This window comes from Sciurus carolinensis, chromosome 15, assembly GCF_902686445.1.
Source record: "Sciurus carolinensis chromosome 15, mSciCar1.2, whole genome shotgun sequence".
NCBI classification, from domain to species: Eukaryota; Metazoa; Chordata; class Mammalia; order Rodentia; family Sciuridae; genus Sciurus; species Sciurus carolinensis.
The window spans coordinates 40785501-40791570 of NC_062227.1; positions in this window are offsets into that span (position 1 = coordinate 40785501).

Consider the following 6070-nt stretch of genomic DNA (forward strand, 5'->3'; position numbering starts at 1 on the left):
GGGTGTGGTGGTGCAGGCCTGTAATTCTCCCAGCTACTTAGGATCTGAGACAGGACGATCACTAGTTCAAGGCCAGCTTGCAACTTAGAATGTATCTCAAAATAAAAATTAATAGATCTAGAAGTATAGTTAAGTGATAGACCACTTTCCTGGCATCCAAGTTCCTGGGTTCAATCCCAACACCCTGCCACCATAATTTGATTAATAAAACAACAAATAAAATACTTTTCAGATTTGAAGGGTCAAAGTCAAGGAAGTTCAATGACCTGATAAATATCACACAGCAGGTTATAAGTGAATACAAGTCTCCCAACTCCTAGATTTGTGGCTTCTTACAAAGTTAAGCTTCTAACTTTAGAGGATAGAAGAGTACTTCCAAGTGACCCATTGTTACACTGTGTGATTTCCATGAAACAATTAGTACTGCCTTTTTGCTTTGCCTTGAGGCTGTTCAGAAGAACACAGAAACATCTTGACAATATACTTTTTAAAATCCTTTTTGAAAAATTGAGTTTTTACAGCATTTTAGCTTCATTGAATCATGACTTGTGTAAAACAATGATTTCCACACAATCTTTGTTTTCTCCCTATGTCAGATTAGACTCAGTTATAAATGACAGAAAGCCTGCAAATTTATGACCTAAACACATTAGAGGTTACTTCACTCACATGAGCAAAAAAAGGCAGGGAAGTCCCACACAGATAGATGGCTTCCAATACGAAGATCACAAAATGGCTGCCTGAGCACCAAGAATTACATCTGTGTTTCAAATATTATGAAATACAATTGGAGAAGCCGGAAAAAAAATCTTCCAAGTTAATCAATTCCCTTACAGACACATACCCAGAAGACTCATATAAAACAGTTTTACTTCTTTTTGGTCAGATAAATTCATGGTCACATTTAGTTCAAAGGGTTGGGAAATAATGTTCTCTTAGTTGGGCACAAAGAAACTGGAGCTTCATCTCCAAGAAAGAATGAGGTTAAGAGACAGTTGGTTGATAGCCAGGAGTCATTGCCACAATTCTCATAAAATACCAAGGAACACATGTTTATCAGTGGTAAGTGTCCTCTTAATGTTTAACTGTGAATATATTTAATATTGACCTTGACTTAAAAATTAATATTTAGTATAATGAATAATGTGCTATATTTATTGTTACTTAGTTAACATATTTGTACTGAATATTTAACAGTATTTTAGTAACAATATCAATGCTATTAATATTACATTGAAATATTTTAATTTTAAAATGGAAACTTGTCAATTTTTCTGCATGATTTCCTGGTCAAAAACAAAAACACACAATCCTGACAGAATGTGCTTGCTTCATATAAGTAACTGGTTCTGACAACATCTTAGCCACACCTGTGATATTGGAAGTCAGTTACACCCACAAATATAAAGCTTTTAGAGCATGCATGGGGATAATTTGGTTTAGTAAGCAAAGATTACATCAAGGAACCTACTTTTCAAAATGATCTCAGGACATTTGATTTAACTATCAGGGATAGTCAAGTTGGTTTTTAAACCTAATTTGGTAAATTTGGTGGATAGGCTTGACCAAAACTAATAAGATTTCTTAATTATAGATTATCAAAATAAATTTACTCAAAAAAGTGGCAATAAATGCATCATTTTCTTACATTTGATTATTTTTATATCATCGTAGACCATCCAATATGTGGTCCCATTAAGAAACAAAGTTCATGGGAAGTCAGTATCCAGGAAGGTAAGAATATATAGTAGGAGGAGTTACTGCTTTGTGAGAGGTAAGACTCAGGTCCTGAATTTGTGTTTAACTAAGCCAGGACAAACTTGCTTCCCTGTAGGTTAGTCATGGACCTGCTACCTGAGGCTGCCTGTGTTCTTCCTTCTCACTGACTATGATGTTCACCTACTAGGTTTGGTTGCCTATCATCTCACCTAACCATTTATGCAGTGCTTATTAGTTTCCTCTGCCTACACTTCTCCTGGGGATCATGTTAAAATGCAGATTCTGATTCCACAGGGCTGAGCAAGTCTTAAGAATCCACTTCCCTGAGTCAGTGCTGCTGGGCTGCATAGGACACTGGGAACCCACGAGCTCATGCTGAGGAGAAGGATGTCACAAGGACAGGCATTCTCAGACTTGATCAGGACATCAGAAATCCCTGGGAGCTGGGTAAAACAGCTTGGAGTTTCCTATGCAGTAGGTCTGGGCTAGGGATCCAAGAATCTGCCTTTCTAACATACCAAAGCAGCGTGGGGAGGATACTTATCCTGCTGGTCCAGGAATCACATCTAGAATCGGTAATTTAGAACTTTAGTATGGGGACTGAGGGTTTTTGAGGGTATAGTTCAGGGTTAGATCAGTGTTGTAACTTACTGGTAGGAAGTGAGGTCTTGAATTAAATCCACAGCAGAAATTTAATTTTTTTTCTTAACTATGGTACTCCAAGAAGAGAAATATGGTCGGTCTAGAAGAGCAGCACATCCTTGTAGTATACCTACTGTGGATAAATTGTCCCGACAGATTTGCATTATAAGGGAGACTAAAGTTTATCCACCCCTTAATTACCCTTTACTTCCTAATTCTCTCTATATTTTAGGGAAGGCAAAAGCAAATAAAGGAAATCTTTTTATTTCCACTTTGGATTAGAGTTTGGTTTTTGTTTTTTAAATTTTTCTTGACTTTAGCTGATTGAAATAACTCTACATCTATTTTAAGTGTAAATTCTAGATAAATCTCCTGCATCTCAAAGGAAGCCTCGAGTTTTCATTTTAGTATTAATAATTCTGTTATATCATTTAAAATTTCCTAAAACATGGGCATTAAAACTCCACAGCTACAGATATCAACCATTGCACACTGACAATTATGTTAGAGATTTTTAAAAATCCTGTGTATTCTCAGGCAAAAATGAAGACTAAAGGAAGGCCATTTTTGTTTTTAGGTGTTTTCCTCTAAAGTTAGGGAATAAATGATACCTAATTCTGTAAATTTATTGATCAATGGTATTTTATTCCCATTAATCAAAAACTTTGCTTAAGAAGTAAAGACTTTAAAAATCATTTTTTCATAAAATATATATTATGAATGTACTCTGCACATGTTTTCATAAAACTTATATAGTCAATATATATATATTTGAAAATGGTTATCATATTGTTGAAAGTAAGGATTCGAGGTAAGTGTAGTTTTTATCTTTTATGCAAGCAATACCTATTCTAAGAGTTTTAAGAAGTGTACTCAATTTTATTAAGTCCTATGAAATCTGCAAGAGCATTATACCCATGCTTGGTAATGCTTTCTCCTGCTATACTTCTTTTTCCCTTTCCCTATCCAAGCAGAAGGATGAAAGCAGTCTTTGTAGAGGTAAAAGAGGCTAGAACAATTCAGCAAGGCAATGAAGATTTTCAACAGTACAGACTTTCATAACTAACATATTTTCAAAAACAATCAAGAAAATCCTCAACTCTAAAACATCTATTTTGAGCATTTTCCCAATAGCACAACATATGACATTTTTCTACCAATAAACTTATGCATAGATATTAAGTTTTATGAAATACTTTTAATAAGCTCAGAAGGAATTAAATGTTCAAGGGTAGGAAGTGTTTAATGAAGCTCGCATAAAAATTACATGGATCAATTTTAATTGATTTGGGGTTCTTCTTTGGGGGAGGTACCAAGGATTGAACTCGGGGACATGGACCACTGAGCCACATCTCCAGCCCTATTTTGTATTTTATTTAGAAACAGGGTCTCACTGAGTTGCTTAGTATCTCTCTGTTGCTGAGGCGGACTTTGAACTCGTGATCCTCCTGCTTCAGCCTCCTGAGCTGCTGGGATTACAGGCATGCACCACTGAGCCTGGCCTGATTTGGGATTCTCATGGAATTTTTTTTACATGAAATATTTGAACTCTGAATCAAGATGAGGAAAACTGGATTTTCCCCCCTTATTATAGACTTAAGTATAACTATTAATTTATGAATTGACAATTAACTGACAACTTATATGAAATATAACATTTTATTAACAAATTAAATTTATTAACAGTCTGGGGGAGTTTCACAAATTTCACCAATCATACATTTACATTTAACTGGGGCATAAACAGAATATGATTTTGAATTGCTGAAATAAATCAAACAACAGTTAGAGATTATCTATGAGATGATTTTTTTTTTTTTTTTTTTTTTTTTTTTTTTGGCACCAGGAATTGAACCCAGGGGCACTTAACCTCTGAGTTATATCCCTAGTCCTTTTTATTTTTTATTTTCAAACAGTATTTCACTAAATTGCTGAGTCTGGCCTGAAACTTATGATTCTCCTGCCTTTGCCTCCCTAGTCACTGGATTATAGATATGGCACCACTGTGCCTGGCTGTGAGACACATTTTAATAATACTTTTGAAAGTCAAAACTCTTAATACAAAATTCATTTCCTACATTCTTAAATAATTCTTGTAATACTTTTAGCGTGTCTTTGCTTGCCAACTGAGGAATCTACCTGTGGACGTTAATTGTACTTTTATGTTGAGTTTGACATTTTCTCTTCCATACTTAAGCAAGCATAAGAGAAATATGAAGACAAACTCATGTAAATTAATGTTTAGCAAACAATTTTTAATTTCTCAGAGAACATTCTATACCTACATTCAATAATATAATTGACAATATTAAGATATGTTCTGAAAGTTATGTTATACTTAACATTTTTAAACCCATATCATTTTCAGAGTAACATGTACATCATGAAATGAAAATTGCATTACCCTCCTCAAACTATCTTATAATGGTTATAAAAATTGCACATTATGGATATCTTATGAAATAAAATCTGACTTATTAAGACTACATTTTCTTTTGTTCCAATATCCAATTTCATATCACAAAGCACCTTTCCTAAGAAACTGAGAATAAGAAATCATTCATAATATTTAAAAGAGTTATCACTCATTTTCAATAGATAATTAGATTTAAAAAAAATAATTTTGTTTGGATGAAAGATTTCCATGTGATATGTATTATTATTGTTTACAGATTCAGTTTGCCACAAATGATTAATAAAATATTACTTTAATATGTAGTTTTCTCTAAATCAATAAAATATAATATCCTAACATGTTATGTCTTCAAAATAATTTATTTACTTTTGTTTCTTCATTTATCTACCATTCAAAAAAATTTTTGTCAGTGTGGCTGTAATAGATTTTAATATTTTAGCATATGCAAACCAAACACTATTCCTTATTTTCTAGTTTTTAAACTAATTACCAACACAGAATGAGCATTAAGTTCCAATATGAATATCAACTCAATTTTTGGCATGTTCAAAGTGCTGAACCCTGTCAATCAGGGCTGCAGCCTCCTGCTTTCAGGGCTTGTACAAATACTGAAGATGTGGGGTGAAAGCTGCAGAGATGGTGGGTCTGTGTCAAGCTAGATTACAAGTGATCTTGCCAAGGTATTCATATATATTTTTTAAGCCAATGGTATATCATGATAGACCAATGGAACACATTTGTGAGTCAAAGCCAATACATGGGCATCAGGGCTAATATTCTTTTATGGATATCCTCTCATATCCTCCTTGGCAAATCTCTGCAGTTCAAGGTGCTGTGAGTCGTCCTGGTCTATGTCTTTCCATCAATCCTAGAAGCGTAGGAACCTTATGACACCCCAATAGGGACATAGATCCAAGCACTAAGCCCTGAAGGCTCCCAAAGAAGACGTGGGCACCACCTCTGAGGGGTGAAAAGTATGGAGAAAGGAGCTTTCATACCAAACAGAAGGCTGCACCTAAGAACATTTAAAAAATCCTTCTTAAACCACTCAGGTAGAAAGAAAGCAATTCTCTGGCACTAGAAAAATTATTTGTAAAAGCATAAATTTTCCCAAGATGTTAAAGAAAGTATTTAATTTGTACATCTAAAAAGAAAATTCATTTCTGATTTGCCTCCACAATACCCAACTTTCCCACACTGTCTTCTATAGCACACAAAATAAGTTTTCAAATACCATGGAAGATGCCAGAATGCACACAGTGCAGTACCAAAGGGGCAATATATACAGGCATA